At 48.3% G+C, this 26831-nt stretch overlaps 2 long non-coding RNA genes across 5 annotated transcripts; both read right to left on the reverse strand.

Moving 5' to 3' along the window:
• Positions 1-1697: 1697 nt before the first annotated feature.
• On the reverse strand, positions 1698-6124 carry LOC116456083. Of its 4 annotated transcripts, none has more exons than XR_004244531.1 (4): positions 5850-6124; positions 5449-5637; positions 2443-2616; positions 1698-1783 (listed from the first exon to the last, which is right to left on the reverse strand). It is a non-coding gene; the product is annotated as an uncharacterized LOC116456083 (long non-coding RNA). The 4 variants fall into 4 exon arrangements; XR_004244532.1 differs by adding an exon at positions 2125-2190 and having other exon boundaries at positions 1758-1783; positions 5449-6118; XR_004244533.1 differs by having other exon boundaries at positions 2443-2636; positions 5449-6096.
• A 14119-nt stretch (positions 6125-20243) lies between these two features.
• On the reverse strand, positions 20244-22139 carry LOC116456082. The gene is made up of 2 exons (XR_004244529.1): positions 21985-22139; positions 20244-21258 (listed from the first exon to the last, which is right to left on the reverse strand). It is a non-coding gene; the product is annotated as an uncharacterized LOC116456082 (long non-coding RNA).
• Between the last annotated feature and the right edge of the window lie 4692 nt (positions 22140-26831).

The raw sequence follows: 26831 nt of genomic DNA on the forward strand, positions 1-26831 counted from the left end.
CTTGAGCAACACTTTATGACTAAGGGATTATAACAGCACTTAATCATGGGCCTTTCCCTCCTGTCCATCTGATTCCACTGGTTTTTGTCTAAGGGACTGTTCTCAAAATAGGAATCTGCCTGAGAGACTGGGAGAAGGTGTGGCAAGAAAATGTGTCACGGGAAAATCAGGATAAAAATGCTGGTGCACAGCTCCCCCTGATTGACATTAGGGTGGTAGAATGCACTTATTGAGCGTTTTAATGTTTTTGGATTTGCCATGCAAATTTCACGTAGCTTCTGCAAGGGCAGAGGGTCTTCTCTGGGTGTCTGCAGGGCCTGAGGCTCTGACCTGAGCAAGCCTAATGCAGCACACCTTGCTCTGTCCTCTGCAGAGGCTCTCTTGAAGGCAGCAGGAGCTGAGCCAGGGGGAGAAAAGCCTCAATTCCCCTTCAGGATGTGGTGAACTGGTTTTGTCAAAAGCAGGGGAGGGTTGCTCTTGCCTGGTGTAACTGAGTCAGAAATGGTGACCACAGCGTCCTGCCTGTTGCTTGTGAGAGGGGGGCGAGCTGGGGAAGGTGTGTGCTGGGCTCCATTAGGTAAGAACCAAGTTGCTGTGGAAACTATCACACCATCAAACCGCCCGACATTATTTCCTGGTGGCCCCTTCCTCCTCCCTACCCCTGAGTGCAAAACAACTGCAGGGTTTCTTCTCTGCTCATATGAGCATTTTCCTCCCTCAGGCCTTCAGCAAGGTCTCTCCTCACTGAAGCTCTTGAATGTGCCAGAGAGACACTTCCCTGCACAAAGTCTGGAAAAGACAAATTCAGCCAACAGGAAATCTACCTTATCAAAGCTGTGTTTCCAATCCCACTGGGCATTAGGACAGTTGGATTCCAGCAATCTCCGGGCCGGCTTTGGAAGAAAAAGCACAGAAACCCCACAGCATTTTGGCCTCATAAAACTTTATTTTCATCACTACTACAGGAACCTAAAATGCACATGAGATACATTTGGCAGAAGAAATGTGGCTTAATAAATAAATATTTCTCTGGTTAAACATTATCTGGTTGAATTGAATCACTTCAGATCCTACACAGCTCTTCTCATCTGCACTATATACTTAACTGTTATTAAAGCTGTCTGAAATGCAGTGCTAGAAATGGCAACTGCTGGGTGTGAATTCCCTCAGCAGTAATACTTCCAGGTCTCCAGGCAGTAACACAACATGCCTGGGAAAGGTGCTTTTAAAAGGCCATTTATCTAGGGTGAGCCCTGGAGTTTTCAGAGCTGCTGAAGCAGGGAGGACACTTGTATGCAAATGCCAGAAGAGTGGGGAGATCTACTTAGCAGGAGCATGAGGATAAATCCACTCTCCTCTGTTCTCAGGGAAGAGGAAACAGCAAAAGCACTTAAAGCTCTTCAGTGTAAATCATCTGGCTAGGCAGGAGTGAACAGTATTCAGTGTCTGCAGGGGAAGGTGCTGCCTTGTGTCCTGGGTGGTCACTGTCAGCAGCTCTGCCACTGCTTGTTCAACCCCTCGTGCTGCTGGTTCACGTTCTTTCCTGCTCTTCCTCGGGTTCCTCTTGCCTTCATTCCCCATGTCTGGAAGAGCAGAGGGGGATTTAAACTCCATTTAATGAAATTGGGCCTATGAACCACAGCTGGACAGCTGTGTGCTCCCTTACCTCAGAAAAGAAACAGCTTGATACTCAGGAGGGTGTTGAAGGCGATGCTCTTTGCCAGCAGGACTCTCAGGCCCAACACAGCCATGGACAGCATGTTCACTCTGTGCCCTTCAGGATCTGCTCAGAGACCAGAAAAGAGGGGAGAGATCATGGTCTACGTTTGGATGTTGTGCTCGTGGCAGAAAGCGGAAAAAATCCCAGCTGGTGGTTTTGGGGAAAGGAAGAGCAGGAAAGGAAGAGACGATAGAGAACACGGCAACAGCAGGGGAGCCCAGGGTCTGTCTGTGTTGCTTTTGGCTTCCTGGGGCTTGGGTGTTAGTGCAGGAGCAACCTTGGAACAGCAGCTTGTGTCTGGTGAATATGTTGTGTTCTGACTCCTCTGCCCTGGAGAAAATACATTTCCATGCCTTTATCCCCCAAACAGCAACGTAACTTCACAACCTGTTTGGGTAACTCACCTTGTGCTGAGGGGGCTGTGCTGTTACAAACCCGGTTACTGGCCCCTGGTTCTTCAGCCTCCTCTTCTGTAGTATCATAAGGAAATTCACATTTTAAATAAATAGATTGTGTCTTCCCTCTTCCTCCCAAAGTTATTAAACAGTTGAAATAATTTCTTTCAGATGCTTTGAAACATCTTTCATCTCTCTCTGCTGAAGAACCCAATGTCTTTCTCATTTCTGCTGGCTGCCCTGGGCAATGCTGACAAGCAGGAGAACACTAAGCCCCACAGGCCACTGTCCCTTGAAATATGTTACAGCTGTGCCACCAAACCGTACCTGGCAGTATTGTTATCATGCTGCTGTCGAACTTGTCCGTGCAGGGCATCTGTGTTGTCGAAGAGGATCTGTTCTGTTCATATATGTCCTCCAAGTTCTTTGTATGGAAAATTGTTGGCAGAGGTGTTGTTTTCCCAATGCTGCCATCTTCTGATTTAGTTGATTTCTCCACCTCTGGGACAGAAGTTTTTGGACTGTATGTAAAAAACCCATGGTTTGGGCATGACTGATTTTACTGCAGGCTTGCCCAAGTGCTGAGTGAGTGAAAATTCACATATACTCCAGCTGTGACTAATCTGTAACATTCTCATTTACTGTCTTTTATGTCATTATTCCTTGCCATAAGACATACAAGTAACGAAATAAGATTGCTTAAAGTTGCAGCAGCTGTCTTAAAAGGAAATGGTGTCAAAAGAATTTAGCAGCCAACAAATCATTGTGGTACCATGGTTTCTTTTATAAACAAAATATCTTTTCCTCTAGGTCAAGTCATACATGGAAAATCAAGGGTTATCTCAAAAACCAATGTCAGGACTTAACTGAGATTAACAATTTGAATTAGAGTAAAAATATGGAACTGAAAGGAATCCTCCAGCATCCTTCCTTGCCAGAAAGGGCTCAGCTTATGAAAGGCTGTCCGACACATCCACAAAGATGTATGTGTCTGCTTTGACAGGAGCTTTCTGAGGGGTCTCTTAGTAAAGGGAAGGCCATTGGGCTTTTCATTTTGCCTGGTGTCTGCCTTGCAGGTGGGTCAAGAGATCCCTTAGCTCTAACATTTTGTTCATCACAGGGTACTGATCGAAGTTTGATCAAGGGGCTCTGATTTTCCACCCTTTCCCCATCAGCCCTATGCCACCTCTGAGGAACTGAGGTGAAAGCCAAACCATGCTCTGCCAGAACTTCCTGGGTCGGCTCCTCTGATCCAACAGGCAGAACTACACACTTGTCCACATCTACAGCAACCAGACACCCAACAGAAATCAAACTTTTCCTTCCCAGGTGTTGTACCGTGGTTTGCCAGAGCCTGTCAGCCCTGTGCATTCTGTGTTCTCTGAGAAGACCTTGAAAGGCTTTTCATGTGGTCTCCTCTCCAGGCTTTCCAAACAGCCAGAATACAAACAAGCTGCTTCTCTGCAAGAACTCCCTGGGCAAGATCTTCAGCAAGAAATAATGCACACAGTGCAATTGTAGTTCATAGAGCAGAAGATTTGTTTTGTCTGAGCCCAGAGGCCTCACCTGAGTCCCACGAATTTACGTTACCTGACAATACCATGTCAGGTAACAAAGCCATGAATTCCTACCACTGCTTGGTTGTGGAAGGGATTTGTGGTTTATGTTCTGGCATTTTATAAAGAAAAAGTTGTACTTCTCCTTCAGTCTTATAAAGTCTCAGGAAGAAACCTATATTCCACAAAGAAATGGGGCTCAGCATTCTTAATGAATGTTTAATCTGGAATAATCCAACCTGAACCAAAAGAAAAACCTTCTCTGTCCTTAACTGACCCCTCAGGACGATATGCCTGGAGTATCCCACAGCGACACTAATGGATGCTACTTTATGTCATTTTCACTTGGGGAAATTCTCAGAAGGACTAAAACCAACAATAATAATAATAACAACAATGACAACAACAATAATATAGTATGTAATATATAATACATAACCAAGATGAAATATAATAATGTATATCTTCATGTGTACATCTTAAAATACATAATAGTATCTCCCAAAGGAATTCAAAACCAAAAGGGTTTTTGATTGCTCAAATCCTGGAAATTATGGCTTCAACTTACTAAGTATTTCCGCAGTCTCAAGAGGGACTTTGATACTTAAGGCTCAATATCTTTGACAAGGTTCAAATTCAAACAGAATTCCAGAGTCTCTGTCAGCTCTGAAAATATCCTGTCTTTAGCTAGAAGAAGAAAATCATTGAACAGCATGGAAGGAAGAGATCTTTCTTCAGAATGATATCTTTGCATTTCTTTGTCCCTATGGAATTGGAAGTGCACCAAGATTGTTCCCAAATCCATGTTTATTCCCATGCAACATATCCTACAGACATGGGCATATCTTAGGCAGCACCCAAGGGAGTCCCATGCCCTTCTGGAAGGAGAGCAGGAGGTTTTAGGGATGTAAAATAACATGGGACATTCTTGCAGCACTTTCAAGACATGCAGACCTCTGAAAGCACTGCAACAATTCCTAAGGGATGCACCTGGATCTTTAGGATAACACAGATCAACATTACAAACTTCTCTGCCACCCCAACATTCACATTGCCATAGAAAAGCTTGGGGTGACATCCACCTTTTTTGTACATCATGGAATTCCAAATAAAGATAGGAATAGCTAAGGCTTCCTATAATCCCTGCTCCCCACATTGGTCTTTTCAGAGCCCACACAACTGGAGAGCCAAGGGTCTTTCATTCCAGGAGCTCTTTGGATAGGAGGCAAGAGGTTTAAATTCTTGTGAGAATTTAAGCCCAAGGCTATTTAATCTCCTTCCTCCTCTGTCCCCATGGCAGTGGAATTACTTACCTGGGGACACTGCTGAGTGTAGTGCCAGTGTCAAAAGTTCTCAAAGCAGGCAGTTACAGATCTGTCTCAAAACTCCTCACCCCTGGGAGCTCTTCACTGAGCTCTGCATTCCTGCCCCGAGTGAGTCAGTGGAAGTCCACTGGACAATTGGACACTTCACAGTAAATTTGGGCCAGTGGGCTGCCCAAACTGGGAATAAGTTATCACATGCCAAGTAGTGCCCTGCTGGTGTTCGGGGATCATGGAATAAAGGTGCTGTGCAGAGTCAGCCCAGTGGTTCCTGGGAAACCTTCCCCAGCAGATGCAAGCCGAGCATTTGGTTTGAAAGCCTGGCTGGAGAGCGAGTGCACTCAAGGGATTATTGCAGCTGAAAATTCTTACAGTGAACCCAAACCTTTACATTCCTTTGTCTGCCCCCACCTTAATTTTAAATGAAGTTTTAGAAATAAAGAAATGGCACTTACTTGGTACAACTGTGAGTGTCGTCCCTGGTCCAGTTGCTGCTCACAGTGCTAAGACTTATTCCAATAACTCATTCTTTCCTCAGGTGTTCAAAAGTGTTGTAAAACAGGAGATGAAAAGCCAGATATTAGTCCTGATTTTCCATGGGTGCATGTCCATGAGGGGATCCAGAGGTACATTTACTTCCAAAACTGGAAAGGGAAAGAAAGTTCATTGAATAGTTCCATGATTTCAAATAGCTTGACTGAGTACAGAAGTTCCAAGTTCTTCCTTTCTTCCATCATTTAGAACCCCCATGAGCTCTTTTATCTTTCCAGGGTGAAAGGAACTATAGAAAGAATGTTCTATTTGTCTCTTTAAGCATTCCAGTCATCCATCCATCTTCTTTCCCAAAATATCTCACCTTTTTTCCTTCTTTGGGCTTTTGTGCAGGTCCCTATGCTGCTTCTATCACTGTGATACTCCCGATACCCAAAAACACTGTGATCTATTTCATAGCAAAAACTGTCTCTGTTCCGCTACACAGAATTTTGGATTATACAGGCAGTCACATGACTCCTTCAGTGGTTTAAGACCCAACGTACCACATGAAGAAACACCACATGTCTTTCAAGGAAGGATCTAAAATAATATCCAAAATGTTGAGTTGTAAATGAGAACTTGTGGATGACATGACAGCTCTGCAAAGTCTGAGGGACTTAAGCTGGATAGAAAGCAGGAAAATAACCAGTACTTTTGGTGTTATTTCAAAGCATTTCTGAAAATTCTTCTGCCTTGCTGGAAGCTGTCCTCTTTTTCTCCTTTGTTTCAATGCTCAGAAGCTGGAGGAATGTGCCCTCTGGGCTCTTAGAATTGGCATCTGGGGGTCGTTTAGTACCTTAGAAAGTCTTTATGCTGTTTTAGGTAAGAGGAGAAGGTGGGCAAAATGATTGTTCTTTGTTATGTAGAGGTGCTGTACCCTTGGGAGTGAGGATCAAAGAGTAAAGGAGGTGCTACCCATTGACCAAATCCTTCATGATATTCAAGCTCTGTATCAGAACCCCTTGATGGCCAGAGGCAGACTCAGCTTCTGAGACTCTACAGCTTCAAAAGCCCAGCCGTGCCTTTTGTAACAAAGGAAGGGCTCGTTGAGTCTGTGTTCATCAGGATGGGAAATGGAGGTTCTCATGATGACAAAGGCTGGGAGCTTCTGGCACCAAGGTGAAGGCTCTTGCTTCACATGAAGATTTGCAGCTACAGAGTAGACTCAGAGCTGTCCTATGAAATGAGGAGCTGGGAGCTCTGTCAAATGAGGTGTCTGAGCCCATCACCCCTAAGCCACAGAGGAGAACCTGAAAAAGTGGTGAGTGATAGCAATGGAAGGCTCTGTGCTGCTGGACCAGCCATCACCTTGCCATGGACTTCAACTGGGGCCACTTTCAAAAGACTTGCAGAACTTATTGCAACTGCAGTCCATTACCCCTACTTCTCTTCCTAGTGGTACTAATGGTAGGGCAACGGGAGACCTGGGAAGCAGCAGGATGGCTCTGGGAGTGATGCCTTAAAGACCTAGAAATAAAACAACACGCTTTTGAGACAGTATTAGTATAGGAGGTAATATAAAGGCTGGTCTTTACTGGAGGTCTCCAAAGGGCAGACATGGAAAAATGCCCACTCCGCAAAGATTTAGTACAGTTTTATAAGTCTGGCAAATTAGCATAATTGAAAAGAGTCCCCAGTTAGAAGCACAAGTGTTGAAGTAATTGGTTCCCTCTTTGGTTCCACCTCTTCTGTAGCCCTCCTTTAGATAGGAGCTAAACTTTGTTTATGAAAATGTGTCTGGGGAGGGTATTTCATCCTTGTCTCCCAGGAAGAACCAAGATAGGATAGGGGACTTGGACCCCCAGGGTTTGGAGCCTCCGGAATGTGTTTTGTCTTTCTGTCTGTGAGGGTAGGGAAAAGGTAGGGAAAAATACTGGGGCTAGCTAGGAACTCTATAACTATACAGCAATAGCTTATAGAGCTACAAATATATATGATGGATATATAAAAGCAAAAAGCATTCTGACATCAGAGTGGTTGGAGGAATGGGTTAAAAGCAGAAGTGAGAACTCTAATCAAGTGAGAAAGCAGTGGGAAATCTGGGTAGGAAACGTGACGAATGGTATGAACAAGACAGGTTTAATAATAAAAAACCTCAAATAATTTGTGTATAATGATAAGAAACCAAAGGGCTGAAAGGGGTGTATAGGTACAAAAATGCTGCTAGCGAGGATTTTCTTGCTATTTTCTAAGTCCGTGAGAGATTTTTCTCTCTCACAGAAGAGGTAGCAGGGAATGTAAACAACCAAGCCACCTGCAACCTTGAAAAGTCTTGTTTATGGTATAGTAGAAAAATATTTTGACAATGGATGTTTTAGGATTTTAGCCAATCACCCCCAAGGGGGGGCTGATCCTTTGTCCAATTAGACTATGAAGAAAAGTCTATAAAAGAGTTTGTAAAATAATTAAATCAATCAATCTTGCTGTACAATTCCTGCCTGCTGGATCTTCTCTCCTCCTCCTCCCTATGGCTGCGGAACACAGTGATATACCGTAGGACCCAGGCCTGCGGTAATATTTGGTGACCCCGACGTGATCTGCACTCTCTGACGTGTCCTGCACGCTGCGAGCCAAGCCGAATTCCTCTAGAGGTACGCTGTTCCACTTGCCCCCTGGGACCGGGAGGTCCGACAGAACTGAGAAATGGTGAACAGCGGCTCACAAACCGACGCTGTCATACTGGTCTGGAAAGGTGTGTTTAGCATATTGCACACCTCCATTCCTGAAAACTCAGTTCGGGAATTATTAGACTGGGCTACTTTAAAAGGGATTTCCATGGACAGAGATACTGCCCTGGACTTTGCCTTATGGCAGGAACTCGGCTGTGCTGTCCGACACGAGCTCCTGACTGGGGACCCAGCAGCGTTAGAATTATACAAAACCTGGCGTTTGTTATTTATCCTGCTGACAGACCTTGACTTTGATAGCAGGGCTGGATCGCCTATTTCGGTGATGAGTGACGGAGGAATGTCCGAGGGGGGCCCCGCTGACTGGGCTTCCGGGGCAAATGATGGTGGATTTGGAAAACCCTCCCCGGCTCCACAGGCAGAGACTGCGCCGGCTCACGCTGCACAATCACAGGACTCCGCAGCCCCCAGGGACCCTGCGCCGCCAGAGGCAGGGGGGTCGGGGCGGCGAGAGGGCGCACAGCCTGCCTTGCCGCTCAGCTCAGCGGCTGCCACGGCCTATCCAGGGCCGCAAATCAGCGGCTTAGCAACATGGACGCCCAGAGCGGCTCCTAGCTCGGTTGCGTATGCACCTGGATCTAATTTCTTAGCCGGCGTAGCGCTGGGCATGCCTGCGCCGAGACTGCCTGGGTGTGGTCCACTGCCCTCCTTGGCGCTGGACTGTTCTGCGCGATCGCAGAACCGAGCCATCGACCTTTTAATACAGCATCTGCCTTTGCTGACAGTTACCGAACCTATCCCGAAGGGTGGAGGACCTGCTTAGCTTGCTAGAGCAGCGGATGCCCGAACAAACCTGCCCTGCGGGGCGCGCCGAGCCCGCGCCACCTGTGCCACCCGCACTGCCCACACTGCCCACGCCGCCAGCACTGCCTGCGCTGCCCGCGGGAGACGCGGCTCCGAGCCAGGAAATGGTGCGGCCAGCGGCGAACCCGGAAGCTGCGCTGCTGCGGGAAAACTCGGAAGCAGCGGTGGCTGCGGAGATGCGGCCAGAGACGGCGGTGCCGGGCACAGCCGGGGAGCGCGAAACAGGTGCGGGGGCAGTGGCGCCAAGCGCAGCTGGGGAGCGAGAAACAGCAGCGGAAGTGGCGACCGCGCCGAACGCAGCCGCGGTGCAAGAGGCAAGCGTGGCGCCAAGCACGGCTGCAGCCCCAGAGACGACGGCAGCAGCTCCAGTACCAGTTCGGTCGGGACTGGCCGAGACGGCCTCCCGTAAAGAAGCTGCTGTCCAAACTGCAGCGCAGCTGACTGCAGCCTGTGCTGTCTGTTCTGGCTCTAGCGAACTTAGCCAAAGTGCCCCTCTCCGTCCATTTCTGTTCACTCCCAGCACCTCAGAGTTGCATTTGCCTGATGACTCATCGTCAGGCAGTGAGGCAGATGAGGTTCTGGCCCCAGGTTGTCAGGCGGCTGTAGCCACGCAGCGAAGAAAAAGGCTGTGCCGGTCTCGGCCCTGGACCTTTCAGGACTGCATGGTAACAGTGCGTCTGACCCATTACAATCGCTTCTTAGAGTCAGTTAAGGTACGAGCATTGGAGGAGGGTGACTGGAGGTTATTAGAAACCCTTGGAATGCCAAATAGATCTGAGGATTCAGGGGGTAACCGGGGAGCTGTTACACTCCATCCGCAGGCTGTGCCAGAAGTTCAGGATGGTAGTGCTTCCCCAGAAGGGGAGATCTGAGCTTTCCCAGTGTATAAGGCTCTCCCAGATTCAGGGGAGCATGACAAGCATGAGGTAATTGCTTGGAAAGTTGCCCAGGACCTCCAATCCAAGGTAGCACAATATGGGCTAGGTTCTGCTGAGGTTATGCAGATAATAAGGGTGATAAATACAGATTTGCTTTCTCCATTTGATATCAGACACTTAGGTCAAATTCTATTTCAACCTGTACAATTTACAGTTTTTGAGAAAACCTGGAGAAAGCTGGCCGGCAAGGCTGCATTAGCAAATATACAGCTCCCTGCTGCTGATCCTAGACAGACAGCAGGAATGGATGCTTTGATGGGGACTGGTCCCTTCTCTGATCCCAGTCTACAGGGTAACTTGTCCTCTAGCGTCCTGCAGCAAGCACAACAGATTGGCATGGCTGCCCTGTTGAAAACCATAGGGTTGTCAGCACCCAGAAAGCGATATACTGAAATAGTTCAAGGGAAATCAGAGTCATTCTTCTCTTTTGTAGAGAAAGTCGCTGCTTCTCTCGAGAAGCAGGTTGAGGATGACGGGTTAAGACAGTTGTTGTTAAGGCAGTTAGTGAGAGATAACGCAAACGAGGAGTGCAGAAAAATCATAGATGCCTTACCAGGGGATCCTGAGGTAACAGACATGGTCGAAGCCTGCGCTGAGGTGGGATCTGGGAACCAGAGAAGGTCTGCTTTGGCTGCGTTCCTGCAGCCTGTTCACGCATCTTCTGGTCGTGAACCAAAGCAACCAAAACAGGTGAAGAAACGGAAGCAGCCTAAGCCGAGCGAAAAAGAGAACACACCGATCCCGCAGTGCAAGAGGTGTGGCAGGCCAGGGCATTGCACGGGCTACTGTAGATCCCAGACTCATGCCAATGGTTGGCTGTTGCCGGGAAACTTCCACCGGGGTGCAAGGAGGGGGAGTTGCTCTCCGATGCAGTTGCTCCCCCAGAGAGTGGCACAGGTAAAGGCACAGGCCTACCCAGCCACCCTAGAGACGGCACCCAAGGATCAGACGGCACCCAGGGATCAGACGGCACCCAAGGATCAGACGGGTTTGACGTCCACACCACAGCCGCAGTCGTCTTAGACTCTAGCGGTATTTATAAAGTTCCTTTGGATGCATATGGACCCTTAGCCCAGGGATCCAGTGCGATGCTGGTGGGAAAACCTGATGTTGCCCATCAAGGAATCTTAGTGCACTCAGGAGTTATTGATGCTGACTTTAAAGGCCAGATTTGCGCTATGGTCTCCACGCAAAAACCCCCTGTAACTATTCCTGAAAAGACTTGCCTTGCTAAATTAGTGCCTTTTAAGTCTCGTGTCCCCAGGATAGAGCAACAAACTCACGAAGATAACGGCAGTGGATCTACGGGACTTCCGCAGGCCTTCTGGACTGCAGACATTTCTGACCAAAGGCCACAGATGACATGTACCCTGATCCTGCCGAACGCCCATCCACCCCGGATTCAGCTTCGAGGTTTGATTGATACTGGTGCTGATGTAACTATCATCTCCTTCTCTGCGTGGCCTCCCTCATGGCCTTTAGCCCCGGTGGGATCGGCCATCGCAGGATTAGGAGGAACCACACAGAGCTATTGAAGCGAACGGCCTGTGATGGTGAGGGACCCAGAGTGGCACACAGCTACAATTAGGCCTTATGTTGCTACCACCTCCCTTAACCTTTGGGGACGGGACGTGTTGGAAGCTTGGGGCATACGGATTGGGACAAAATTTTTAGCAGGGGTCACTGTGTGTAAGGGCACACAGTATCCTACACTGCCTTTGCGGTGGCTGACTAACACACCAATCTTTGAGCTGCAGTGGCCCCTACCAAAAGAGAAGTTAGACGCCCTTCATCAGCTGGTTCAGGAACAGTTACAACAGGGGCACCTTGAACCTTCTACTAGCCCCTGGAACACTCCTGCTTTCGTAATTAAGAAGGAATCAGGGAAATGGAGATTATTGCAGGACCTCCGGAAAGTTAATGCAGTAATGGAAGGTATGGGGGCATTGCAGCCTGGCATGCCCTCTCCCACCATGATTCCCACGGGGGTGGGACATCCTGGTAATTGATTTAAAGGATTGTTTTTTCACAATTCCTTTGCATCCTGATGACAAACCAAAATTTGCCTTTACTGTGCCTGCCATTAACAACGCTGAACCTGCTAAGAGATACCAGTGGAAGGTCCTCCCTCAAGGGATGAGGAACAGCCCAATTATCTGTCAGTGGTATGTTGCCCAAGCGTTAGCCGGAGTTCGCAAGCAGTTTCCTGATGCACACTGCTACCATTACATGGATGATATCCCGGTGGCAGCGCCCACTTGGGACGAGCTGCTGAGAATACAGCCTCAGCTGCTCGCTGCTCTGCATGCCTATGGATTAGAGGTAGCTCCGGAGAAAGTTCAACAGCATCCTCCTTGGAAATATTTAGGAGTGAAAATTTTGGACCAAACTATCCAACGCCAAGAGGTGCAATTCCCGGATTCGATTAAAACCTTGAATGATGCTCAGAAGCTGTTGGGTGTCATCAATTGGTTACGACCTTATTTAGGTCTAACTGCAAAGCAACTTTTCCCGCTTTTTAATATATTAAAAGGGGATCCTGATCTGAATTCACCTCGGGAGTTGACTCTGGAAGCGTGACAAGCGCTGCAGGAGGTCCAACGGGCTGTTTCTGCTTGTCAGGTTTATCGAATGGATCCCTCCATTGCTATCACTGTTTTCATTACTATTCCAGACCTCCATCCTGCAAGTATCATTGGCCAGTGGAATGCACAATGGCCTGATCCTTTGCATATCCTAGAATGGGTCTTTTTGCCTCACCAGCCGAAAAGGACTGTGACCACAGTGTTTGAATTGGTCGCTTCTCTGATAATCAAATGTCGTCAACGGTGTTTGCAACTGATGGCTGCGGATCCTGCAGTAATTGTCATTCTGATCTCAAAGGAATACTTTGAGTGGAGCCTTATCCATAGTGCTCCTTTGCAAAGCGCGCTGCAAAACTTTTCAGGGCAGATAATTTACCATCTGCCCAGCCATAAATTACTGCAGTTGGCAAAATTGACTGTGCTTTCCTTGCGGCCAAGAAATAGCCGAGTGCCAGTGCAAGGACCCACCGTCTTTACGGATGGTTCAGGGAAAACTGGGAAAGCCATTGTTATCTGGAAGGAGGGATCGGAATGGCAGGTGCTGAAGGAACACGAGTCAGGCTCTGCTCAGTTAATTGAATTAAGGGCTGTTACCATGGCTTTTCAGCGATTCTCATAGGAACCTTTGAATTTGGTTACTGACTCTGCTTATGTAGCAGACATCACCCAACGCTTAGATTGTTCACTTCTGAAGGAGGTGAACAATGCGGCTCTGTTTTCGCTGTTGCAAACCTTGTGGTCTGCAATTCAGGCTCGAGTGCATCCGTATTACATTCTGCACATTCGAAGCCACACCAATTTACCAGGGTTTCTAACAGAAGGCAATGCCAGGGCTGACATGCTGGCCAACCCTGCGTGGGTAGGGCCTCAGCCTGACAAAATTGCACAAGCCAAGGCATCGCACGGTTTCTTCCATCAAAGTGCACATACCCTTTGCAGAAGCAGTTTCATTTAACGCCAACCGAGGCGCGCGACATTGTCAGCGCTTGTGCTGACTGTCACGGACTCGCTGCGCCTTTGCCAGCGGGGGTAAACCCCAGAGGGCTAAAAGCCTTGCAGAGTTGGCAAATGGATGTAACTCACATCCCAGAATTTGGTCGGCTGAAATATGTGCACGTGTCTATTGACACTTTCTCCTCGGCTATGTGGGCTACTGCTCACACTGGAGAGAAGGGCTGTGATGTCATTGCCCATTGGAAATTGGCTTTCTCAGTCCTGGGCGTGCCAGCTTCTGTGAAAACCGATAATGGTCCTGCCTACGCCTCGGAGAAGACGCGGCAGTTTTTACACCTATGGGGCGTAGACCATACCTTTGGTATCCCACATTCTCCTACTGGCCAAGCCATTGTCGAACGCGCTCATGGTACCTTGAAGCGTGTTTTGGACAAACAGAAAAGGGGAAATGCATGGAGAAACCCCACAGCAAAAGCTTTGTATACAATTAATCACCTTACAGTACCACAAAATTCAAAGAATCCTGTTATTCTGAATCATTTTCTCTCATTGCAGTCTGCAGGTGAGACACAACTGCCCCGGGCAAAGGTCTGGGTGCGGAATTTACTCACTAACCAGTGGGAAGGCCCGCGTGAGCTTATCGTTTGGGGTCGTGGGTATGCTTGCGTTTCCACAGATACTGAGATACGGTGGCGACCTTCAAAATGCGTTCGCCCTGCCCTACGGCACCAGAGGCAGAACAGGCAACCTCCAAATGATGACCAGAACGCCAACCATCCAAATGGCGACCAGCATGTACATCATCAGCCTAATGACTCTTCTGATGATGACCAGGATGTCAACCATCAGGCAGATGGTCCTTCTACAAGCAGAGACTGGGATGGTCCTTCCACAAGCAGAGACTGAACTTTAAATTTCTTGTTATGGAGTCAGATAGTTAAAGCCTTAAGGACATATTTAGAATTAATAACTGATGTAGATTTCTATTTAGGATTAATAGAAGAGTTGTTATCTTATAAAATAAAAAGGGGGAATTGTAGGTACAAAAATGCTCTTAGCGAGGATTTTCTTGCTATTTTCTAAGTCCGTGAGAGATTTTTCTCTCTCACAGAAGAGGTAGCAGGGAATGTAAACAACCAAGCCACCTGCAACCTTGAAAAGTCTTGTTCATGGTATAGTAGAAAATATTTTGACAATGGATGTTTTAGGATTTTAGCCAATCACCCCCAAGGGGTGGCTGATCCTTTGTCCAATTAGACTATGAAGAAAAGTCTATAAAAGAGTTTGTAAAATAATTAAATCAATCAATCTTGCTGCACAATTCCTGCCTGCTGGATCTTCTCTCCTCCTCCTCCCTATGGCTGCGGGACACGGTGATATACCGTAGGAACCAGGCCTGCGGTAATAGGGGTGCACTTTGAGAGTGTGCACATACACCAGGAATATCTATGGGAAAAAAGCAAACAGTCTCACCTTCTGGGAAATCACCATGGCTGGGTGTCTCTTTACAGCGCCTGTGCAGAAACACATGGAGTATGGGGAGCAAACATGAGACTTTAGAGCTCCAGCAGTAGGTGCAGGGCTATGGCTTCATGGACAGCAGAGAGAAGTGGTGGGACAGCTCACATGAGCCAGGAAGGGAAATGAGAGGTGCAGTGCAGGTCAGGGGACATGGCCTGGGCGCCTCTCCAAGACAGGACCCTCGGTTGGGTTGGATTGGATTGGAAGGGTCCATAAGGTCATCTACTTCCAATCCCTCTGGCATGGGCAGGGACACCTTCCACTATCTCAGGTTGTTCCAAGGACAGTCCAGCTTGGCCTTGGACACTTCCAGGGAATGGGGATGCTCTGGGCAACCTATGCCAGGGCATCACCAGCCTCACAGCCAAGAATTCCTTCCCAATATCCCATCTCACCCTGCCCTCTGGCAGTGGGAAGCCATTCTGCCATGTCCTGTCACTCTGGGCCCTTTTCCACAGTCGCCCTCCAGCTCTCTTGGAGCCCCTTAGGTGCTGGAAGGGGCTCTAAAGTCTCCCCAGAGCCTTCTCCTCTCCAGGCTGAACACCTCCAGCTCTCAGCCTTTGAGTTCTAACTCTGTGGGCTGGATGCAGAGCTGTGGGATCATGGACATGTGGTGGGAGAGCTTCCAGGAGTATTGTAGTGACTGAAGCCAGCCTCCAGGAAACGCAGGCTGGGAAGGCAAGGAGTGGGCATTGCCCTTGCTCTGAGAGAACAGCTGGAATTTGTGCTTTGGGATGTGCGATGAGCCAGCTGAGAGCGGATGATGGGTCAGGATTAGAGGCCACAGCAGCAGGGGGACACTGTGGTGGGTGGCTACTGCACATCACCGGATGGGGAAGAAATAGGTGAGGCCTTCTTGGGACAAATGGGCCATTGCTGGCCTCCGGTCCTCATGGGGTGCTTGAAGAGTGTCAAGTGTCTGTTGGCAGGACAGCACAGCTGAGCACACACACTCAGGGAGTTTCTGGAGTGTACTGGTGCAAGCTTGCTGACACAGGTGCCTGGGGAGCTGGACCTCCACTGGCCAGTGAGGAGGAATTGGTGGTGGATGTGAGGTGCTCGGGGCAGCCTTGGCTGCAGTGACCATGCACCCTTTGAGCTCAGGATGCAGGGAGAAGGGAGCAATGCAAAAAGCAGGACTGGAGCCCTGGGCTTCAGGAGAGCAGAATCTGGGCTCTTCAGGGATCTTCTGGGAGGAATCCCAAGGGTTATGGTCCTGGACACAGGAGGGGTCTAGGAGAACTGCTGATTTTCAGAGATTAGCTCCTTGAACCTCTTGAATGGTTTCTCTTCACAAAGCAGTAAGTCAAGCATTGTGTCAGAAGGCCAAAAGGATGAACAAAGGGCTCCTGAATAAACTCAGAACTGGTAAATACAAAGCATCCACAGGTCACAGTTCCTGTTCTGATGTCTATAGCTGAGAGATTCCTTGTGGGAAGTGCCATTTCTGGTCTCCAGGTCTTGTTGTTCATGTATCTGCTTCTGGCCATTTTTGGATCTGAAGTTAAAAGGATCTTTGCTCTTACCAAAATCCTCCTCTGTGCTCTGAGACAAACATAACGCTGAGCTAAAATGGAAACATCTAAATACAGAAGGTTCCTGCCCACTTGTTCAACTGGAGCTGGTGATCAAATGTCTAAAGTGACCTATTTGCAAGAGCTGAGATCTGAGGTTGAATGTTGAAGAAATCGGTCCTGGGAAAAACAGGTTTTTCTGCTGTTTGAGTAATTCTGGGAATCAAATCTGTGTATGTGCACACAGTTGTCTGGGGAAAAATAGGCGAGGTAGAGGCACCATGTTTCCCCCTTCAAGAGAAGGGAGGGCAGTTTGTGTGTGGTGGTTCAGTTGTTTTCAATCACTGTGGAACGCATTTCACACTGTGCTCGATGGTCCTACAAAAACATTTGGGTTTTTTTCAGTGCCAGGTGATGTCTCCTCTTTCATGTCTTTCAAAAGCTGCCTTTTGTTTTCCTGTCCCTCTACACTGCTCTACTTCTGAACATGTAACACTGTTCAGAGGGTTGTGTACACTAAAAATAACATTATCAACCTTGCCTCTTTAGGCAAATTGAGTAGTTAGTATTAATCTCATTAAAATATTGCCCCTACCTGTATCTGGGAAGAAGTTACCCAGGCTTGATAAGTTTAAATTTATTTTGCTCAGTTTTTTCCTTCCCCCTCTCAGGCTCAGTTTAGAGGCATAGAAAGGCACAAAAATTAATTTCTGGGCATAGGCAGTGATATGGGATACACATCATAAGGTCACCACAAGACATTTCCATATTTCCTAAGCCTTTCTGGACCTTCAAGCATATTTGTCTTCAAAGCCTATTTGCATGCCAAAAAAAAAGTGATGCCATGTTTAGAAATTTTTCTGAAGATATTTTGCTTGAGCTGATGGTGCTTTAATTGACTCTGTTTGTTTTAATGTCCTAAAGATGCTTATTTACTCAGCTATTTAATTTTTAGTATTCCTTATTTGAGTTCCATTTTTATAAGGGTCATATGAGTTTTGTTCCAATTATATCAGCACTTTCCCCCCTTCAATTTCTTTAATCTTATAAATAGACTATTTGACCACTGAGCTGGCCATTGTTTACAGTTTTGATTTATTTCTTTGTGCTTTTCAATGAGTTTCTAGGTGGGGAACATCTGGTTATAGTTGAATGAAGTTGGCTTTTCATTTGATTTTTATCTTACCTCAGTCATTTTGAATAATGGTAGTCTGGAATTGGGGAGCATTTTCCTAATTCTCAGATGCAGTTCTAAGACACAAAAAGCAAATCGCATTATTTCATCCCATTTGCACTGCTGTTGTTCCCAACGACAGAGGTGTGTTTCTCATTTTTAACCACTGGTTCTACAGCAGTGCTGCTATTTCCCGTTGGTAACACGGGCATGTTCATCTGCTGTTCCCCTGAGTGTGTCAAATTGTTTTCTCCGCCTTGTTGGTCGAGTCCTGCAGGAAAGCTGTGGAATGTGCTGATGTGATGCTGCCAGTCTCTTCAACCCTTGGCATGACAAAGAGAACAAGCCCTAAACACCTCCTGCAACAGGCCTGGGAACACAGGTTCCACTCACACATCCTGCCGTGGCTGGCAAATCTTCCCAGAGCAGTGAGACCTCACCCTCATTGAGATCTCCCAGGCTGTTAAACAGCCCCTTTCCATTTGAGTGGCCACAGAGACACCCTGTGCTCGCAGTCCCCCTCAAGTCACACAAGCTTGCATTTCTTTGCTTTAAAAGCTCAGTTCTGCCTTTCTTTTTGCTTCCAATGTCCTGGTGCAGGCTTTCCCCAAACTTACAGGAGGTACTCCAATACTGTCAGTGACGTGTTGGAGAGAATGTTTAGACTGTGTTCCACCAGGTGATACTGAACACCCCTTCTGGAGTTCTGCTTCAGAGATGCCTTGGTTTAAAAGACAGGTGTCTGCCAAGGAAGGCGGGAACCTTCCTGGGATGGAAAATGTGACCCTCCCCCCCAAATTATTAAAACTTTGAAATTACAGATCTTTCAGGCAAAGATATAGGAAAAGGAATAAAAGTTCTTTACTAGTATATATATGTATAAAAAGAGAAACAAACCACAACGGCAGCAACAACAAACAGAAGCAGACACCCGGTGCCAGCCGCGCCCGGCCGCCGGCCCTTTCCCCTCGGTGCAGTTCCGCTCACGGCCGGCAGGGGCGCTGGTGGCTCCCGGCCGGGCAGGGCGGGTGCGGTGATTCCCCCGCGCCTGCAGGGGGCGCTGTGGCGCGAGCTCGCCGCCTCACTGCACGTGGCAATGGCGGCTCAGGCGGCAGGGGAGTGGGGAGGTGGCTCCCTTTGCAAAACTCACGGGGAGCAGCCGGTCTCAGTGCCATTCCGGGTGGCCAAATGGGCTGTAGCAGAAGCCTCAGAGCAGCAGGCTGGAACAGCTGAGGCGAGCACATCCAGGGTGGCAAACAAAGTGTAGCAAAAACTCTGAAGCTGTGGCAGGAGTAGCAGGGGATCTGAGTGGATGTGAGGTGTCACATTAAAGTGTAGCAAAAAACCCGAAGCAGTGGCAGAAAACAGCAGGGCTGGGCAGCGGCAGCCGGGCCCCCACAGAGCTCCATCACTCTTAATGGAAATACAAATGCCATCACTCAATATCCCCCCCTTCCTTCATCTTCCCCATCTTTATATGCTGAGCATGATGTCCTATGGCCTCGAATAACCCCTTTAGTTAGTTGGGGTAAGTGGAACCAGCTGTGTTCCCTCCCAGCCACCTCAGCTACCCACTGGTGGGTGGAATGAGGAGCAGAAGAGGCCTTGACTCCATGTAAGCACTGCTCAGCAATAACTCAAACATCCCTGAATTACCAACACTCTTTCCAGTACAGATTCAAAACACAGTCCCATTCTAGCTACTATGAAGAAAATTACTCCCCGCCTTTCTCCTGTCCCTTTCCAGCTTCTGCCCCTGTCCTTTCATGTCCCTCTCCCCTCCTGGGCTGACCTTGTGTCCGGCTGCCGCTGAGGCTCCACAGGAACTGCAGAGCAGCTGAGCGGAGCCACCCTTCCAGTGTTTTGTCTTTGCTCTAGGGTATTCTGAGCTGGGAAGAGCTGGCATAGTTTGGGCCTTCAGAACAATGAACGCTGAGGTAAAAACTTGTAGTCTCAGGCAGGGCTCATTTTTCTAAGCATCAGTATTGCAATCAGCAGGGAGGAGGATTTAGGAAGGAGGGGCTGGAGGTGCTGCAGAGACCAGAGCAGATATTCCCCAGCTGCCCAAGGTGAAAACCATGGTTTGTCCCTCTCAGCTGGTGGGGATTAGTGGTGAAGCAGATACTGACTCTGCAGACAGTGCAGGACACCACACAGGAGCAAGGGGATATGGCCTGAAATAATCTGTGACTCCATGGAGAGCCGACATTGGAGCAGGCTCCTGACAGGAGCTGTGGTCCCATGGAGTCAGTAGCCCATCCATGAGGAGGTTTTCTGGCAGAACCTCTATCCCACAGAGGAGCCACAGTGCCACAGTCTGTTCCTGAAGGGCTGCACCCCATGGAAAGGACCCACTGGGCTGGAGGAGTTTTTGAGGAACTGCAGCCAGAGGCAAGAACCTGCATTGGAGTTCTTGGAGAAATGTTTTCTATGGTTTGGACTCCACACTGAAGCAGGGGGAGAGAATGAGAAGAAGACAAGGCCCAGAACACATGTTCTGAACTGATTGCAAGCCACATTCCCCATTCCTGTGCAGGGATCAGGTAGAGGAGATGTTTAATTATTTGTTCTGATTTCTCATTATTCTACTCTTATTTGATTGGCAATGACTTAAATTCCCGTCCCCAAGTCCATGTGTTTGCCCATGGTGGCACTGCTGGGACATCTCCCTGTCCTTATCTCAACCCACAAGCCTTAATTCCATATTTTCCCCCTGTCCAGTGGAGGAGGAGCTCTGAGGCAGCAGCTTGCTGAGCACCTGGAGGGCAACCAAAGTCACCTCACCACCCCTTCTCAACTCCTTCTTCCTGATCAGGAGCTCTGTAGCAGCCACCCAGAGCAATGTCATCCCTGCTGATGTGGCTTTCCTAAACAGCCTGCCTCCATCCACCACAGCACTCTGGAAGCTACAGCAACACATCTCCATCATCCCATGGCTCTGCAGCCAAGGCACAGAGGGAGAATGAGGCTGTGCTGGACAGGAGCCCAGGCAACGTGCACTAAAGCTGCCCTTGCCCAAACAGCCTCTGCAGTTCCCAGAAGAGATCCTCCTGCACCATAAATGCTACCAGCCCTTCTACCACCCTCCCTGCACTGCCTTTTAGTGCCACCAAGGCACGGGGATGTTTCCTGCACCTGCTATTGCCTGACAGGATCCTCGGGGAGCAGCTGCTAGAAAGAAATGCTGAGAGATCTGTCTTCCCCATCTGTTGGTTTTTGGTCCCCTCTGCTGCAGAGCTGCTCCAGGGTGGCACTTGCTCTACAATAATACGTTGCGGAATCCCCTTGCTTTGCTGCCAGGATCTGCAGTGGGAATTTGTTCTTGAATCTCTCATCTCTTATCTTAAAGCGATCCCTGAAACCTTCTCCATAGGTACCACCCTCTGTGTAAATCCATTCCTGAGTTCCACTTGGGCCCTGACGGTACCACGACATCAAGTAGTTCCTCATAGAATCTCCTTTCATGCTGCACTGGATGGTGGCTGCCTTTCCCTCCTGCATGGTCAGTTCTCTGGGGTGCTGCTCCAAGGTGGCTGCACCAGCGAGTGAGACTGCTGCAGAGAGCAAGAACAAGGCACAGTCAGTCTAAGAGTCAGCAAAGGTCAGGGCAATGCTGGTGGGGCTTTGGAATGGCACTGGACCAGTGGGAGGACAAAATCGTCCTCTTTGAAGCCAGCTGACACAGATGGGCAGAGCTGGTAGCAGCTATCAAGGCTCACAAGGAAGGAGCCACCACATTTCCCTCCCTCCTTTTCCCTGTCTGACAGGAAGCTTTTTCTGATTTTCCCCAAAGAAGCAGGAAGGATTTGCAGCATGGGGGGACAAATCCCTTTGTGTTTGCCAATGGAGAATGGTGAGGAAGCCACTCTCCTGTCCCTGGAAGTGCTGCTCCAGCTGAGCACAGGAAAGACAAAGGCCTGTGCCGGGCAATGGGCTTGGGCCCTGTGCTGCCATCCTCAAGCTGCTCTTTGCCAGAGGGGCCGCAGTGCCCCAGGAGCAGAGTGCCCAGTGCCAGGGCAAAGCGCTGGGCCCCAAGATGTGAGTGCAGCAGGGAGGTGCCCTGCGTGTCCCCAGGCTGCAGAGGAGGCAGCTTGGCTGGAGGTGCCGAGCTCACAGCCAGAGGAGGAGCAGGGCTGCTCTCGCCGTGCTCCACAGGCAGGGCTGGGAGCTCGAGCCGGGGAACAGGTCCGGCTGCAGGCGCTCGGCACAGCTCCCCAGAGCTGTGCGGAGCTCAGGGCCACGCTCAGCTGCTGGGGGCATCAGCCCTTCCCTTCACTCACCTACAATGGGCAATAAGGCCACGCACAGGGCCCTCCACATGGCCAGGCCCGCTCTGTCTCGCCTCTCTGCACCTTCTCTCTGCCTGCAGAACAGCTCTGCCCACACCTGCCCTGCCTGGGCCTCTGTCACTGCACTCAGGCCCAGTCCCTCCTAGTCCCTCCCTCTGTCTATGACAACACTGAGGGCGAGAGGTGGGGCAGGAGGAGCAGAACTGGAAGCTGTTGGTGCCCTCCTGCATGTCTCTCACCCTGCATGGTCCCCACCTTTCTTTTAAGCCCTCTCTGTGTACGTGAGGCCTCTTCCACATTCACCCCTTCTGTGATCCAGTGAAAGACTCTCAGAGACATTCACGTCTCTGCATCTGATATGGACCAGGGAGAAAACTGACTTTGCCATCTCTGTCAGTTGTTTGTCACCTGGGCAGGGACACAAGGACACTGAGCATAGGATCACCAAGGGAATTTATTCTTTTACACTTTAGCTAAGCACACGGCTGTGCCCTTGCCTAGTGCATGGCAGGCCCTGCTGCAGAGGACAGCAGGTCAGATCTGAGCCTTATCAGCGGCTCTTGCTCACATAATCCCTGAGTGCTTGTCCTGTGCTGGATCCGTGCAGCCCTGTCCCGTGGAGGTGGTGCAGATGAGTGGTCAGTGGTGTAGGAAACTCCATTCTTCTAAACCCAGGCCCCTGCAGGGGGTGGAATTTCTCCTGGATTCTGGCTGATTCCACTTCTGGATATGGTTCAGTGTTTGGTTTCCTTGAAGGATAAATCATCTAGTGCTTTTCTGTGGTTATAGGTTCTTCTGAGCTGGGAAGAGCTGCCTGGAGGTGGCTTTTCAGGACAAACCAACTCTGAGGTCAGAGCTCCCAGTCCCAGGCACTGTTTGTTCTTCTACAAAAAAGACAAAGGACAACTGTGTCCCCTTCAGGCTGCAAGTTTCAAAGCACAAAAGGAGCAGAGAAATAGGCAAGTGATACAAAAGTAATTTGTTGTGGGTAAGGCAGAGGCACACAGAGGAGTGAGGAGAGCTATTCAGCGTGGGTTTTTTTCTGTATTTCTGTAGTTTGCTGTATCTGTGGTGTGTGTTCTTCTGTCAGAACTTAGAGTGTGTTGTTCTTCTGTAAGGCTGCAGACACAGGTACAGGCACATGTGATGGGGTTGCACAACTCCGCAGACAAGCCCTGAGCTTGGCTTTGGAAGGATGGGGAAGAACGTTCATTGTGGACTGGCTGCTTTCTGGAGCACCTGTTCATGGGGCTGTGGTGCCTAACCCTGTGTATGTTCCCAAATGTGCTCCTCATGATGATATTGTGCGGGGCTGTGGGCATTGACAGGGGCATTGGGAAGAGGACAGAAACTCTCAGCCTCTGGAGGTGACTCCTGTCAAGTGTGAACAGAAGGTGTTCTCCCAAGGATGATCTAGCAGTGTGCCCAGGCAGGTGGAACCCCATGGCCAGAGAGTCTGTTTGTCGTCAAAATAAAACTGCATGTGCACAGTGCCCGTTAGAGATCCCCACAAAATGAAGCTGGGTTGTTTCTACTCTGTCTCCTTGCAGGTTATGTTCCAATACCTTCTACAGATGACAAAAGATGAAGTGCCCTGATCGTGGGAGGCTTTGACACAGCCAAGAATCAACTCAGGCCCTCCCTGCAGAAATCATAGAGCTGAAATCTATTTTCAAAGCTGTGCTTTGGAAGGACAGACATTCCCAGGAGCACTGCACTCCCCAGTCCTGAGTGGTTTTGCAGGGGCAGATCAGGTTCTCCAATACTTCAGTTCAGACAATATCTGCTGACTGAAATATAAGGGAGAGAAAGAGAAAGAGCTCTTGCCTTGCAGTCAGGTAATTAAGCACCCTCCTAATGAGTTTCTGTGATGGATATGCCCCTTTCAGCTATTCCTTGCATATCCTCTGTGGTTCCACACACATTTAAGTGGATGACTTGCTTATGGGAGGTTTTCAGAAATGCAATAATGAAGATGGCCTGATTGCAACCCCATGCAGTTGTCCTCCCTGCATCCAGTCAGGGCACAAATCACTCACTGCATCCTGAATAAGATCCGGATCAAACCAAGCCTGTAGCTGAATTAACCTACCCATTGTGGTGCTCACTCAGGTGAGCCTTGGGTTTCCTCCTGGCATTTTCTCCCTATGACTTTGCATTACCAGCATTCTCCCCTCCTCCAGTATTTCCTGATATTTGGAAAAGAGAAATGCTTGTCACAGAATTCAGCAGAACCACAGATTCTCACCTGTAAATCGAAGGCAAAATCTGACAGAAGCCCCATGCTGATCATAAGTCAGGAATCAGGACTTACTAAGACTGGGGTTCCATCCTTCTGTGATGGCAACAAATGTACAAGTTTGAATAATTAACTGTGAGCGTGAAAATGAATAAGAAAAAGCAAGGCAGGAGTGAAATTATCCCACAGCATTTGTTTGACCAAGTTTCCCGAATAACTTACAGTTTAAAACTCCTTTAGAAATCCTAAGGATTTTGAAAGCAGTGCTGCAAGTGCTTCCCGTATTCTACTCCATTCCTCCTGTTACAAATCACTTCCAGCTGTAACCCTGCTGTAGTTTGCACCTTCAAATGAAGCTTCTCTGAATCTCACTTCAGTTTTTCAGCTCTTTCAGCTTCCTGGCCCTGGACTTTCTAAAGCCTCTGTATCACTTAGCAAGAGTTTCCAACGGCACCTGCTGGCACGGCCAGAATGCAAATGAAGAGCAAAGAAGTTTAATTTGTGGCATGTGCAGACACAACACTTCTTGTGGGGTTTGGGTGGTTTCTTTGGTTCCTTGGTTGTTTTTTCTCCTGTTTGAGCTATTTGCTGGATTTCACGAAGGTGAAAATGTTGTGAGAGCAATAAACGCTTTGGCCAGAAGGTAGCAGGAGAGATCAGAGAAAGAAGTTCAGTTGACATCAATAGATCCCATTTTATCAGGAACTTATTAGTATTTCAGGACACAAAACAGACAAGTCAGATTGTACCCAGCAGATGCAGGAATATGCTTATTACATTGTATTTTCAATGCTGTATGAGAAAGCAGAAGGATTCAGTGGTACAAAAAGCTATTTAATATTGCACATTCTCATTGAGTTCTTCCCAGTGCTTTCTCATGTAACCTCTTAGAAAGAGATTTATTCTTTCAGGATGCTTTTAATGTTCTCTGCCACAGGAGAGAGCTCTCTCCATTTTGACTTGCTCAGCGGGACAGATGTTCCATACCACACTCTATGTGTGAGACCAACCAAGGGGAAGGAAAAATAAATATGATGTGCAGGAGGTGAAAATGTTCCTAAAATTAGTTTAGAAGTTTTATTGCAGTTCACATTGTGGGTGGTCTTGTCACGGAAACTGCTGGAAAAACAAAAACTCTCCAGCAGCAATTTTTAGTGTTAGAGAATGAAGGCATTACTTTATTCTGGCCAGGATGTTGTTCTGGCCAGGATGTGCAACAGAAATCATTTCATCCACACATAGCCCGGGTGTGCAGAGAAAATCCTTCCATCACACAAGGTTTTCACTGATTTTTCATGTACGTATACAGTCCAAACCCATGGAAATTCATTGGTTCGATGTTAATTGGTCCCAAGGTACACAGTTCTTAGTATTTCCTTTCCTATTGGTTATTGATGCCTTCACCTTCGATGTTAATTACGTTCTCATTCTTTGTTCTCTTATTGATCTTCTCCCAGGCCAGGTGCCTCTGACCATGCCAGGGGTGATGCTTGGAGGTGATGTTTGTTAATGGTGGTTATCTTTTGTTTATCTCCTGTGCTGCTCCCAGTGTGTTGTGATGTTAATCTCATCAGTCCTCTCCTGGTGAAACAGTCCTTTGAAAAGAAACTTCAGTTCTTTTCCCCTGGGCAAAGGCAAACAAAACCCCTAACTAAAGTTATACACAAATTTTCAACTTCTTGTCATTTCCAACACTATGAGAAAGGTATCACAGAAATGCAAACGATTGAGGTTGGAAGGGACCTGTGCTGGTGATTGGGTCTCCCCTGCTCTAGCAGGACTGTCTGGAGCTGTTTGCCAAGGAACATGTCCAGGTGGCTTTTGAATATCTCCAGGGACAGTGGCTGAACCCCATCGAGATTTTCAAAGGCTGCCTGAGCACAATCAGATATGGACACAAATTAATCTGTAGGAGAATAGAGATAGCACTGTTAAAATGTATTGTACCAAAGCCTTCTGCTTCTAGTCATCCTCCCTTATTCCACTGCTGTAGCATCCCTTAGAGAATAATAGGTTTTCTTCAGATTTCAGGATAATTCCAAATGCAAAGGTGCTTTTAAGAGAGGGAGGACAATTACTGTGGAGCACAGGTTCTCTACAAAACTCTCCTCAGCTGATCTCAGTTGGGAGAGCTGCAGATTCTGTCCCCTTCAGTGGAATTAACCCCACTAAGTCAATCTCACTATTGGCCCACAGCAAAGCTCCCAGTTGTGGGGTTCCTTCTGGGAACAATTCTATTCTCCTGTTCTCCTGAGCTGCATGTTCTGCATTGCAAATGCAAAGTGAAAAGGCACTGCTTGGTGGGGGCAGTCAGGAAGCCTGTCATGAAGTGAGGGCTTTAGGTCCATTAAACACTCACTGTCAGAGGTGTCAGCAAAAGCAGGTTTAATACCAATTTGCCAAAGCATGGCACAGTCCAACAGCAACGCTGACTCTGCAGCTTTACTGCATGGATGAAACAGACACAGGAACATCGAACTGGAATTAATTTAGAAGGATTGATGCTGAGACTGGGGGCAGGAAAGGGGTAGAGCTGTAAAAGGACCCACTGAGTCATGAGGTGCAGAAAAGACACCCCTGCTTTCTAAATACCTTCTCA

The sequence above is a fragment of the Corvus moneduloides genome, chromosome 26 (genome assembly GCF_009650955.1).
Source record: "Corvus moneduloides isolate bCorMon1 chromosome 26, bCorMon1.pri, whole genome shotgun sequence".
NCBI classification, from domain to species: Eukaryota; Metazoa; Chordata; class Aves; order Passeriformes; family Corvidae; genus Corvus; species Corvus moneduloides.